We start from the raw sequence: 14867 nt of genomic DNA on the forward strand, positions 1-14867 counted from the left end.
CCCCGCCGTCCCCAGGATTTATTTAGTTATTTGTTTATCTGTTGGAAGGGGGTCAGTCTTTTGCTCTGCTCTATCTCAGCCCTGTTTGTGCGTCTCAGAACTCATTTTTCATCCCGTTTCTGGTGGGATCGTGGCGCTGGTGCCTTCTTTTTGCTGACTAAGCGAGGAGGACACGAGTGAAGGCCCCACTGAGTCTCGTGACCTTCGACATTTGGCAGCGATACACTCCCAAAATTGGTTATTTTCATTTGACACGTATTTTGCTATCTGTTCAACTTTGGCCCCCATTTGGAGGAATTATGGTGTTTTCCTAATTGCATCCTGACAGTTTTAATTCAGCTCCTCTTGAATTTATAGCCGTGTATTTCCTATTTTCTCATTATTTCATTAAAGGGGCTCAGAATCCTGACAGAGGAGACATTAGTTTATCATTTCACACAGGAAAACACTTTATCATTCCAGCTTCTCCTAAATTCCATACTGTAATAATAACAACAACACACTGGAGGACAGAGTAAAGACCCACAATGCCTCATAACTCCACTCGCTTATAAGTCCCTTTCCGAGGTTTTTCCTTTAAGATGACTCCACTTTCAGATATACACCTGGAAGGGAAAAGTCTGCAGCCAACAACCACCTACTTTACTTTAATACCTATTATTGTGTAACATGAAGCATCACTCTGTGCCTCAGTGAAGGTTTGAAGCTTTACATGTGGACCCTGACTGTCAGACTGGATCTCAAAAATCTCCTTCAGCCACGCAGAATCCTCATGTGATCGCTACTACTCACTATCTCTCAAAATCTCACACACACGCTTACTCAGCCGCACACACTCTCACACCTCTTGTGTAAGGGCGCTTGTCACTGTTAAGAGGCGGTGGGCCTTTTGCTGGGGCGAGGGTGCGGGTGAGGGGGGGGGGGGGGGGGCTATACAGGGAATGCTATGTGGCTTGCATGACCTGACATGTCTCTGAAGCTGGAGGGGGTCTCGACCTTTGACCTATGGCTCCAAAACTAGGAAGATGAAAAAAGGGGAGAGGGTGGGAGGGTTTCGCCTCTAAACAAGGGCTTCTGTTTCGACCACTCCAGGAATGTCAGTTCCATAAAAAGATGCCTACAGAGAGAGAGAGAGAGAGAGAGAGAGAGAGAGAGAGAGAGAGAGAGAGAGAGAGAGAGAGAGAGAGGGGGAGAAAGGGGCAAGAGAGAGAGAGAGGGGGAAGAAGGTGACGGTGTAAGATCCCACACTCACACAAGATCCTTCACTTCTTACATCACAGCTTAGTGTGTGTTATGATGTGGCTCTGTTGTACACACCTTAGGGTTTGTGTACATTTAAGGAGAAAGGTTCTAAAGTTCTTAAAAACAGTGAAAACAGAAAAAACGTACCACGGCAAACTGCTCGGGTCACAAATCCTACTGGAGAAATATATACTCCTGAAGTACCTAAACCAAAGGTACTTAAAAGTTAAATTACTGCTGCTAATCTACAGAAGCATCTAATCTAAATCTAAAGAAGAATGGAGTTTAGTAGCATGGCCTATATCTGACATGAGCAGAGGAGAGCAGAGGTAGAAAGACGTACAAAACAGGAATACTCAGTACTCCAGTGAAGTCTGAGTATCTACTAAGCTCCTATTTGTGTGCCTGTACTTATATTTCCCTCCTCTTTAGGCCCAGAAACATACAAGCATCCCTGTGGTCAAACAGTCAGATTATTAAGTGTCAGGCGTCAGAGTGTGACCAATGCACTTAACCAGGCGCTGCACTGGGGCACGCTCAGATTCTCTCCCTTCCTCCTCCTCCACCTTCATAATGTGATGTTTACTGCCATTTTTTTTTTTACTCCAAACTGCGGTCATGCGATCGGGCAATAAATTCCCCTCTGGACCTCGGCTGAAGGCTGAGCCCTTGTGACTCTGTGGTCGGGACCCGCTCGCAGCAGAACAGTGTTGACGCTGCATCGCAGAGGTTGGGTCAGGAGATAACCTTGTGTTTCGCACTGTTTTCCAGGTCGTGGACCGGGAGTCTGGATCGGAGCCAAACGGCGCTCAGGGGAAGCCTGTAATCTGTGACCCCACAGGGAGAAGCTCCGACGCTGCGACCGCCCCACGAACCACACACAAGCGTCTCCTGTGTGTGTGCTCTGGATGCACATGTGCACCGAGCGGCTTCCTCCTGACAGGTGATGAAGTTTAGCCTGATGCATGTAAAGTACATGGAAATGATCCACTCATATATTTCTATACGTGCAAATGATAAACATGTATAGCATATAGCAGAATGATCAATCAGAATATATAATAATCTAATGACATCACAACCTACATACAAACACAGAAGACATGACAAAGTGTGTGTGTTCTGTCGTTCAACACACACATCTGCATGGATTTAAAGATTTATACATAATAAATATAAAAATGAAAGATTAGAATTAAATATAGATAGATTAAATAAAATAGTTAAATATATCAGCTACACATTTATAAAACATATATTTATTATAAATGTATACAAATAATATTGTACATGTTGCATATGTGGTCATACACACAGTAGAGTTTGTGTGTCAAGTTTTGTTTCTCCACTGTACATCTGTGACAGAACAAGAACAGCCTGTGAACATGACACACACACACAAATCTAAACCAGTTGATCAAATATTGGATCTCTGTATTGATTGCTGTTCAAAGATCTGTAACTGCACTGCGTTCTGATCAGAAAACACACAAATCAAGACGTTCTGTTGCGTCTCAAAGTGAGAGAAGAGAAGTACAGGTGAGCCAGCAAGCTCAGCGAGCGTCTTGATGATCCTCAATGAAAGGTCAGACGAGTTGACTTGTTCCTACAGCTTCTATTTGTGGAGTTCGAATCCCTATTGACCATGCCAGCAGCTAATCAGAGGCTCATAAAGGGTTTTCAGACTGGCCCCGGACCAATCCTAACGTCTGATTGGATCAGCGGTAATCCTCCGGTATGACGCGTTGCTGATGGAATTTCCACCGGCCGACCATCCGACAGTAATTACACGACCCTGGAGACGTTGAATACCATGAATAACCGATGCGTGCGAGGATATTCTCTGTGCTGATCGTCAACTTTTGCCCTTCCCTCGCCCTGCAGCAGCTCACCCAGCGTACAAAACCCCTCCCCGAATCATAAACCTAAGCTGCAGAGGTTGAAAATGACCCTGAAGCAACTCAACTTAACTTCTCTGTACTTAAACATTGAGCCGCCAGCACAGGTTTGCCCCCGGACGCCGTCGTCTGACTGCTAAACGTGTGTTCAGGGTGGAAAAAGGCCAAATTCCCCTCCCTGCAGTTAAAATCTCAGACGGTGGTCTTTAACGCATTCTCCCACTTCGCTCCCTCCCTCCTGCTCTCCCAATAAAAACCTCTGACCAACAGTTGACCTTTAGCGTGGCCCCCTTCTTGCCGCTCCCCCCTTCCTTCTCCCTCTCTCCCCTCTCTCCCTCCCTCCGTCCCCCCTCCACTCCCTCTTCACCTCCGTCACTGCGGCCAATGAGAGCCGGCAGCTGCAGGCGGAGAGAGAGGAGCGTTTTTTTGGATTGGGTGGGTGGGTGGTGGTGGTGTGTGGGGAGGGGGGGGGGGGGTGTCAGGGTCAGGGGGGGTCACGGTACTGGTAAAGTCATCGCAAGAGGCTCCGACGAGGGGGCATCGCTTCCCCCTTCAAAGGCGGCGCGGTGACGTCCACTCCCCCCCGCCCCCCCTCCTGCACCCCTTCTCTTCTTCCAACCCCCCACCCCAGCTCCCTCCCGGCCCCCTTTGGCCCCCTTTGGCCCCGCTGTTCCTTGGCTCTCAGGGGTCAAGACAGCCCAGGGTTAATAAAGTGATACCAGGTGTTGGCCAAGGAGAAACGTCTCACCCCCTTCTCCCCCTTCCTCCCCCTCACCCGCTGGCCTTCTTCTCTCTTAACTCCCACCAGCAGCAAACTGTGCCCCCCCCCCCTGCATTTCACACCACCGAATCCTGCTGGGACACGGAGCCTCAGATTGAGTCCGGTGGAAGGGGTGGCCGAGCATGTCAAAGCAAAAACAACCCTCAGGTAGCGTGCAGCAGGACGTGCCCTCTGTGTGTTTGTGTGCATGTGTAAGTGTCACCCATTTCCTGAATGTGTGTGTGTGTGTGTGTGTGTGTGTGTGTATACTGTGCATAGGCAAGGGGGGGGGGGATACTAGCAAGCTGAATGCCACCGGAGCTCAATGGGGCCTCCAGGACAATACAGGGTTAACCGACCCGACAAAGTGGCCGATTATGTCTCAGCATAGAACCTTAGGAAGGAAAGAGATCCCGATGCCAAATCCTACCACTGTCATTCTCCAGGATCAGTGGACACACACACACACACACACACACACACACACACACACACACACACACACACACACAGGGCAGGGGGGGGGGATTCCCTTTAGGCCTGTGCAAAGAAAGGTACTTGAATGGCGTCTTCTTGTTTTGTCCACTAGAGTAGAAGATGGCTGAATAGATCAAACCAATCAAAGTGAAATCAAAGAAACAAAAGCAACGACACAGAAGGAAGCTGAACACGAACACACACACACACACACACACACACACACACTGCTGAGATGATGTACTCAGACTTGTGTGTGTGTGTGTGTGTGTGTGTGTGTGAGCTTGCCTGTGTATCCGGGTTTCCAGTCTGTTCCAGCTACAGTGCCAAACACACCCAGCACCATAACCTCCCTGCTCACACCCTCTCATTCCAGCCTGCTAATGAAGAGGGGCCCTAATTAACGCTAATTAACATCAACGACAAGTCGGGGCCATTAGTCCGGCTAATCCTCAGTTTACATTTTCCCCTCTCGCTGGAACCCTGCTGGCCAATTCTCACCCCGGCACAGAAAGGAGGCATTGTTAACGGGCTCAGCTTCAAAGACGCGAGCCCCCTCGAAAACGAGTCGCCTCCATTAGGCCCTGAGAGCCGGTCCTGATCCGAACGCTCCGCACAAACAGCCCCGGGAGTGGAAAAAAGGGAGGGGTGAGGAGGTCAAGCCCCACGTTTAGTCTGCCCCATCCGATCCATCAATGACTCGTTTGCACTCTTTCACCGTCCCTGACCAGCGAGGAAAAAAGAGAAACGCTGGAGCAGAGGCTGGGACTTCTGCTGTTTTCTCCCTATAGAAAGTGTGTGTGCTTGTAAGTGTGTGTGTGTGAGTGTGTGTGTGTGTGCCTATAGTTGGGATTGCCATCTCTGCTTATTTCACACTTCTAATTCTAGGAGGGTCTTTGTTTCACAGTAACAACAGCTCTATAACACACATGTCCTCACACTAACACCTGTTCTCGTGTTCACACACACACACACGTGAACACACACAAACACACACATACACAGACACACACACACACACACACACACACACACACACACACACACAGACACACACACACCGAGCTATGGCCAGTGTCTGATGATTGCTCTCATTCGTTATCGTCCGTATTAATATTTGCTGCGAGAGTCGTCATAAAGTTCAACCAACACGCTTTGGACGAATTTGCTGATTCTCTTGTCCTCCTTGTGATTCCTCTGCTTCTCTTGGCCCCTGGAGAAGGCAGAGAGAAGGAGAGAGGCCTCGTTGTTCTGGTCGCTGGACACCGAGCGTGGCACTTCCTCTGCCCACCACAAAAACCGCAAAAACCTCCAGGGTGCCAAAGGCATGAATCTACAATTCACATATTGTGTAGTAGAGTGAACTGTAATGTCACATCAAAACAGCTGACAAAGAGATCGGATTGTGATTTCCACAATGTATAGGCTTTGTCACGAGCCTCTCACGGCCGCCTTCAAGCACCCTGAGCCGCGTCCGGTACAGAGAGCTAGAAGTTTACGTTTACGAGGAAGAATCGGCACACAAAATGTCTTTATTTTGATTCATTTATTGAGTATTTAGCTTTCTGGTCTCGTTTCTGTGTTGTATGTATGTAACCCACAGACACGGCCTGGGGACAGAGCTGTATAAGAGCTGAGTAACCGCCTTTTGTACTGATGTGTCAACACTGAAACACTTTCCAAAGCGCTTCCCTGCAAAGCTCACACAGACACAGACACACACACACACACACACACACACACACACACACACACACACACACACACACACACACACACACACACTCACTTTTCCATGTAACCTTATCATGCACACAGTCATACCCACATAAATCACTCACTCTTTTTAAGTTTTATAAAAGCGTTCTCGTTAACCCTCTAAATGTTTCCTACGTGCCGGTTTAAAAAAAGGAAAAAGAAAAAAAAAAGCCCCCTCGCTTCCTTACACCTAAGAAAGTAAACACAATAAATTCCAGCACATAGCCAGAGCCGGGGTGTTGTGTTATTTTTCGGCACCGTGGGTAAGCACAATAGAAACGCAGCTGTGGTGATCTGTCCAGGCTCCCCGGGAGCCACCGGAGGCCGGGAGCACATGTTCGTTAATGATCATTTACAAAGGCCACAATGGGAGCCGCTGCTCGCTGAGGTCTGTACTCCTTTGCATGTCAAACCACGTGAATGACTGCACCTTCTGCTAAATGTTTAAACCCAGCCTGTCGCGGTGGATTGATTGCGGTTGACTCGACAGTTTAAACTCTCACTGAGGGAGGTGTTAAAAGTTTTGTTGGTTATAAAGAAGCTGCAGCGGTGTTTTCATTCACGCACGTCTCAGCACTCCGGACATTTCGGTCGGCGCTCTGATCTCAGTTTGGAATGCGTGTTTGAAACGCTTCACTGTGACGGTGGAGGGAAAACGTCAAATTAACTAAATGATTAATGGAACCTTGCCCTGCTGCTTTAAACAGTTTAACAATGCTGTGTCTTAAAAATGAAAAAATGTGCAACCAATATGTTTATATTCCCACTGTACTCTGATCAGTGTGTGTACTGCAATCCAACTCAGAATGAAATGTTTTCCAAATTGGGTCACTGACATTGTTTGTTGGTAAAACCGGAGCGATTTGGGTGAAATGTAGTCGGCAAATAACAAAGAACTTAAAATACTTATGATTTACATGAAAAGAAACAATATGAGGGATGTACTTTAGACGTAGTTTTCCTTCTGGTTCCATTTGCTTAATGCTGTGTGATGAAGAGCATGCTGAGGTGAAATAAGCCAATGGATTATTTGCATACTTAAGTAAAAGGGTCTGTTCAGTAAGTCAGTGCTAATTTCCATCCAGCTACGGTTTTCATATATTTGAAATCGCCGACTACTGTGACGTTTTTTATTTGCATGTACAGTAAACACGGTGACTTGGGGCACAAAAGGCCGACCGACTCTCCGCCGTCCTCCCGCAATCAATGCCATCCACGTCATGGTTACACACAAGCCAGCGCACGATCAACCAAAATCAAAGTTGCGTTTTGGGAGGAATTCTCTCCTCGCAAACACTGTGACATCTTAGCATCCGGCTGATTGATCAACCACCCAAAAATGGATCTGAAGCATTTTTGGAATAGAAGCCGTAAAGCTGCGGTCCGACGTGACACGGAGGTCAGGCGGTTTAAGGTGTGTGTCTCGTGACGGCCCGGTCTCCCACCGAGCTGCCAACATCAAGAGAAAGTTCCAAATGCTGCGAGGGGAGCGGACGGGCCGCCCGAACAAGCTCACGCATAAACACGTATGTGAGCGCACACACGCACACACGCACGCACGCACGTTCGGGACACATTCAAATATACACGCTCATGCACACAAACACACAGGCACCTATCCCTCCAGGGCATATCCACCAAACCTCCCCCACCCTTGAAACCCGATCTGTCGGCATGCAGCGCGGAATTCTCCAATCGCCCTGACTTTTGACCTTTGCCCTTTTTGGCAGTGCACAGAAGAGAAGATGAAGTGCCCAAGCCTCTCTCTTCCCCAACACAAAAAATCCCCTGTTCTAGCAACCCTCCCACACACACGAACGGGCACGCACACACACCACACACACATATAACACACACACACACACACTGATTCCTGTTTAGGACCCTCTTGTCAGTTCTCATGAGACGCATGATCACAATGACTCTTCATTTGTAGGTAACGGTGTGTAAGTCATTGTGTGTAGGGGTACCTCTTTAACACACACACACACACTCACACACACGTAGAGACCAACTATCAAAGTATAAAAGCTTTGAAAGGAGGAAAGAGGCCACCAGGATCATCACCAGAAAGTGAGACGCAGGACACTGTGTTTATGTGGTGTCAGCGTGTGAGTGTGTGGGTGTGTGTGTGTGTGTGTGTGTGTGTGTGTGTGTGTTTGGACTAACATTAAAGTTAAACTACAGCCTCCCCTCCTCAAATATCTTTACACAACACACATCCACAAATGACTGTAAAGCAACATGAACTTTGCTTTTAGTGGCACTAAAACATGTTTAGTTTGTACATTTTAGTTTGTTTTTTACACTCACACACACACACACACAGACATTCACACACACAACCTACTTAAACTAAAATCTGTTAGGCTCCGTCTTACATTGTTAGTGAAATAGATTGTAAGGCTGATAAAGTCCTCATAACGCTGGTATGTGTGTGTGTGTGTGTGTGTGTGTGTGTGTGTACGAGTGAAACAAACACACAGGTGAGCGCTTAGATTGAATGATTCTCTACGTCTTTAGTTAAGGTCAAACTGCTACACGCCGTCCTCGCCACAATGACACAGCTCGTGGCGTCACATCTCCAGAGCGACCACCCGTCCATTATTTCAGCGGAACCCATCGGCGGTGATTTGCGGTCACTCGGCTATCACATCTTGGCCGCACGCTGTGCATTATGCGCGAGCGTTTCCCATCCATCTGACCCGCTATCCCAAAGTGCATCTTCAGAAACCCCGGAGCGCCACCTCTCTCCTCCACCATCTGACCGCTGCCATTTGTGCATTGTGTGTGTCCGGCGTGACTGCTCTCGTCATTTTCCCCTTTGATTGGCCTTCGCACAATGTAATCAGTGTTGCAGCTGTCTGAAAAGGCCTCTTGTGCAGCATCTGAGCAATGCCGATCACCCCGATGCGTCTACAACTTTGCTTTTAGTTCCATTCAGCCGCTGTGACAAACGGCAAACTGTCTGGCGAGCATGTGTCAAGCCACTTGATTTACTGCTTTGTTTGACTGCACTGGCCCTTTTCTGAATGTCGCCTCCGTCTTCTATGGCCTTACTGTATTGGTAAGAATTGCCATGGCCGTAAGCTTGAAATTCTAATGTACAGACAGGCTGAAAGAATCGGACCACAGTATGTGTGACTCACTTCATGCGCTTCCGACACACAAAAGCCGACTTCTTCTGGATTTTTTTCCGCTTTTTACGACACGGATCAAATGATTGACTGGCGAATCCATCAAAATCATCTTTGAGTGTAACTGTATAAATTCAGCGAGCTCTCAAAAGTCCAAGATACGACACAAAAAGCCAACAAACGTTTTGATTTGGACGATCTGGCAAACTGAAGGACGCGCCATGTGGTCTGAGTTAGTTTGTTAGCGAGCGACGTGCCTTTAACTAGTTATGTCTCTGTGCGCAAGACCCCTACACTGTAGCCAATCCAATAAGACAAAGCTCTCTTGATCCCTCTCTTTAAACTCTCCACCGTGGCTGATTAAATGTAGCCCATTTTCACGCCTGCGGGCCGCGAGGCTTGAATGGCTCCTGGCAGTGAGTCCACGCTGTGCTGTCACTCCACGGGCCTGCGGAGGGAGAAGCTGAGGGCCAGCAGGGCTTAGCCGTAGCGTTAGCCCTAGCGTTAGCCTTAGTGTTAGCCTTAGCGCTCCACACAGCGTACTCTGAAGGTTTGTCCTCATTGTGATTAAAGGCAACAAAGCGACTTGGAGGGGAGATGTAGGAGATCACACGTTTACATATATATGAGCACAAGGAGGCGTCACACTCTGTTTAAGACGTGTACATGCTTGGATAAATCGATGTATGCGATTTGAGTGAGCATATTTTGAGTTGGGCTGATTTGAATCGGATTAAGGTGAAACCATGGCGTTAGAAAATGTTTTTTTTGCCTTAATCGCACAATAACCAAAGTTTAAAGTGCATGTAAACGTACTGACTGTTTGGCATCAATGTGCGTCACCAAATGGTCTCGTAATTTTTAGTTAGTTAGCTAGTTAGCTAGTTAGTTTGTTAGTTCGTTAGTTCGTTAGTTAATTATTCAGTTAGTTAGTTAGTTAATTATTCAGTTATTCAGTTAGCTAGTTAGTTAGTTAGTTACTGACCAATCAAATCCTTGTTGTCAGAAGATGCGTGAGGGGGGGAATTAAGGCGGAGTCTCATTAAACGCGAGCTGATTGGTCAAACACAAGCTGAACACCAAACACAACGTAACTCAGGACTGGAACATCGACCGGTAAAGACAGATTTCACTGAAGCAACAAGCATTCTGAAGTTAAAGTTGATGATTTTACATTTGAGAGACTTGTGTAGAGTTTCTCACGCTGCAGTCGGCCTCTGAACCTCCCCGCTCTTTGTTTTAGAAGCTGTTTGAAAGGAAAATAACCCAATTACAGACAAATCCAGTAAATTCCTTCCCCTCGATCAGCCCAAACAATACATTACTTATGCATCACTTGACTCCCAATACATGACCCCTCAGACAACAAACCGCCATCTCCCCCTCCTCCTCCTCCTCCTCCTCCTCCCCTCTGCGGCAGGGTGTTAAGACCTGTCCCTTACCCTCCCCAGGGAATGCTGGGAAAGCAAGGCCTCCACATCTGTCCCCAGCCTCGGGCGGAAAGAGAGAGGGAAGGAGACAGAGGAGAGAACATTCCTTCAGCCGCAAGAAAGGGGAGAGAGAGAGAGAGAGAGAGAGAGAGAGAGAGAGAGAGAGAGGGAGAGGGGAAGAAATAAGGGGAGGGGGGGAGAAAGGGAAGGAAAAGTGAAAAGAGAGTAATAAATACAAAAGAAAGAAAGAAAGAAAGAAAGAAAGAAAGAAAGAAAGAAAGAAAGAAAGAAAAGTAATAAATTAATAGTGAAAGACAGAAAAGAGAGAAAGATAGAATAAAGAAATGTTCCCTCCTTTTTTCACTTTTTAGGACATTAAGAGAGAGAGAGGGAGAGAGAGAGAGAGAGAGAGAGAGAAAGAGAGGGAGAGAGAGAGAGAGCAAAGGAAAATCTGCTTATCATTGACATCAAATTGAGAGACTTGAAAGGAGCTGCAGACAGAAAACGAAGGAGATTGAAAGAGAGAGAGAAAGAGAGAGAGAGAGAGACGGGATGAGAGATGGATCACGTCTCCTTATGAAGCCATCCGTCACTCCTTCAATAGCCCAGTGGGCAGAGAGAGGAGAGGAACCTGAACCCCCCCACAACTCCCGGGTCCTCTGTCAAAAAGGCAGAGGAGGGCGACAGGAGGAGGAGGAGGAGGAGGAGGAGGAGAAGGAGGAGAAGGAGGGCGAGGAGGAGGAGAAGGAGGAGGAGGAGGGCGGCTGTGATGTTGCTGCTGGAGCTGTGATCTTTACCTCCCTCCCTCCTGTGAAGTCAGCGGGGAAAGTGATCAGGCCGGCCTCTCTCCTCCTCCTCCTCCTCCTCCTCCTCCTCCTCTCCTCCATTTTCTCTTCTAATGCGACTTGTAACACTTTCGGGCCCCGTCAGTAATGAGGCCTGCTGTTGTTATGACGCCTGCTGTTAATTTCTTCGCCTCTCTAACGCACCAATACACAACTTCACCTGTAATACACACTTAGTCACTACAGCTGCTGTGTTATGCATTTATCCACAATCTACACTTAGTCATAATGAAGAACTTGTTTTCAGGAATATGATTTGAAAGTTTAAGAGTTTAGAACTTCAAAATAAAATATTGTAAAATGGTTTTGTGAATAAATCCTCCATGAAGTTTATTAAAATACATTTAAAGTAAAAAAAATGTAAGAACACACAAGGAAAATAAAGGTGCACTGATAATTTACAGCGTCAGTTCTTTATTGTTAATAAATGAATTGACTTTATTCTTTCTTCACTTTTTAACCCTTCCCTTCAGCTCATTCCCAATAGGTGAGTGCTGCATTTTCCCAGACGAGTGAGATGTAAACACACTTTGACACCCGGGTGTGACAAGTGTGAGATGTTGTTGACCCCTGCTTGTCCCCCGCTCGTTCTCCTTGTTAAGGTCCCTTCACGTCAGGGTCGCAACCCAGCACTTTTATTGGCCCTCTAAAGTCATCAGTGCTTTGGGATTGGATGAAAGCCGCCTAATGGAGTCAGTAATTGGTCCAGTTTATCAGTTTATTAGGTGCTGTTGTTGTGGGAACAGCTTTGGCGTATAAAGTAAAGTATACATCATTAGGACAGAGGAGGACACCAGGATGAATGTTTATGTAGGAACTATTTATAAAAGAAACATTTGGGGGTCAGAAATGGAGGGAAATGACAGGAAATGTGCTGGACTTTTCAAAATTAAAGGGAGAAATAAATCACAAATTTCTGTTACACACATTTTATTGACTGAGTGAGTTTGGGCCAAGATGTGCAGCAAAAAGAGCTGCATAGAATTCTGCTTTCATTAAAAAAAATCCTTTAAAATAAAAAATAAAACGTAAATGTTTTAAATATTTCATTATGTTGATGTATAATTGTATTCTGTCAATAAGATGTCACACTCGTATGAATCCAGAATGGAACAGGTTGCAAATGAAACCACCATCTTAAGTTGTCATGGCGATTTATATATGGTTGTGACAGAGAAGTGACAGGCCGTCAAAGACTCCATCCTCCTCCAGTAAAGAGGAAAACTTCACTCTTTGGTCTTTTCTGTCCGTCTCTCCATTATCTGTGTGTGTGACCCGTCCTCTTAAAACACTCGGACGAGTGAAAGGTCCTGACTCTGCACTGAGCCCCCTGGCCTGCATGTCAACCTATTCAACCTGCATGCACACACACAAACACACACAAACACACACGCACACACACACACACACACACACACACACTAGCGCGCACACCTACACACACACACACACACACACACACACACACACACACACACACACACACACACACACACACACACACACACACACAGCTGCAGGACTAGGAAACTGAAGAAGCCTCAGAGTGCACACACACACACACACACACACACACACACACAAATAAGGCTACAAACACGTTTTTTGCACATATACAAACACCCACATGCAAAAGGGACACAAAGTAGATGCTTACACAATACTCAAAGGAGATGGGGATGGCACACACACACACCCACACCCATACCCACACACACACACACACACATGCTTGATTAATCCATTAAGGTTTCGGCAAACCGTAGGATCCTGGTTCTGGATGAGCTGTCAACAAAAGAGAGGAAAACAACTATATAAAAGCCCCTCCCCCTTCTCCCCAGAACACCCCCTCCCCCACCCTGCCCACTCAGCACCCCCCCTCCTCACCCACGCAGGACTCCTTTCTCCCACTGACCACTGTTCAGAATTGCCCCCTCACCCCTGTGACCCCCCCATTGGGCCCTTTCACTGGGCGACAATGGCTGCCAGGGGCCGTGTTATTTGAGGCACTAAAGAGCCGTCCCACCCGCCCGCCCCCAGGACAATGCCCCCCCCACCGAGAGCTTTCTTCCCCTCACCTCCCTAATGACAGGTTTCATCCTCTCTGCCCTGACCTCCAGTAGAGGCTGCGGCTCCCGGGTCGGCCCACCGCCTTTCTGCCCGCTGACCCAGTCCGCCAACAGGCCCGCCTCCCGCTCACTAATACGCACACACACACTTTCACTCACTCACATGGATGGTGTGCATGCTGGGAGTTTGAATGTCCCTACCAGCAATTCTACAACTGTGAAAATTCTGAAAAATATTTTTATTTTCACGCTTTAAAAAATGATGAAATATCGTAAAGATTTTTGAAAAATCATGGAACTTTTTCATAAACATGTTAATCTTGAACCGAGAAGAGACAACAAGATATGTTTAACTTCTTCGTTATCTACTCTCAGATCATCTTAGCCAGCCGGTTGCTATGCGACGTTGCCATGACTCCCTGTATTTGCATGGGTGCTGACGTTTGCTAGACTGGAGCTGCAGCAACGAGCCGATGTGCAGTTTAAGGCTAAAAACGCTGAAGACACAGGACGTGCTAACTTTACATTTCTGCAATATGAGGTGAAGCTGCACAGGTTGAGCATTAATAAGAGGGAGAAACGATGGAAAGGTCGCCGTAGAAACAAGCTGAATCACCTGCAGCCAGTTTCTCTAACAACGTTGCATCAAAAGCATCAAGGCCTCCAACAAACACAACAAAGTTTTATTGATTTGCATTATTCATTCAATCACAACTGCGTAACAAGTCGCCATGGAAAGAAGACCGTCAAGAAGACTGTCATCCATTTTGTTAACACACAGGCACAAGAAAATAAGGGTTCACGTATATTTAAGATGCTTTATTTTTATTTAAAAATGCTATTGAACCATCAGAGGAGACGCCAGAGGAAACCCAGGAGTCATCACTTATAATGGCTCCTTACTGAGGCCTGGAGCTGAGCGACACCTTCACACACACAGGAGAAATCAATCTCTAAAGCCCGTCTGTCACATAGACGAGGGTGATGATGATGTACGGCTGTGAAGAGCAGCAGGTGTCGGTCAGTTTGGCTTTTAGACATTGCAGGCTGAATCAGTTTGAGTCTGAGTTTGAGAGAATTGGACTCAGTTACACAAAAACCTTAGATTCTGACTGATGTGTTTAATGATGTAGTGTGGACGATGCTTCATCAGATGATTCAGATCCTCCCAATGAGGAAATATATGTTTTAATCATTTTAAATCAAGACTGCTCTGCATTCTGCTCTTTGATTCTGAGAAGTGATTGATTT

This window comes from Genypterus blacodes, unplaced genomic scaffold, assembly GCF_046128005.1.
Source record: "Genypterus blacodes isolate CSIRO-AG114 ecotype Tasmania unplaced genomic scaffold, CSIRO-AGI_Gbla_v1 ptg000052l_1, whole genome shotgun sequence".
Taxonomy (NCBI): domain Eukaryota; kingdom Metazoa; phylum Chordata; class Actinopteri; order Ophidiiformes; family Ophidiidae; genus Genypterus; species Genypterus blacodes.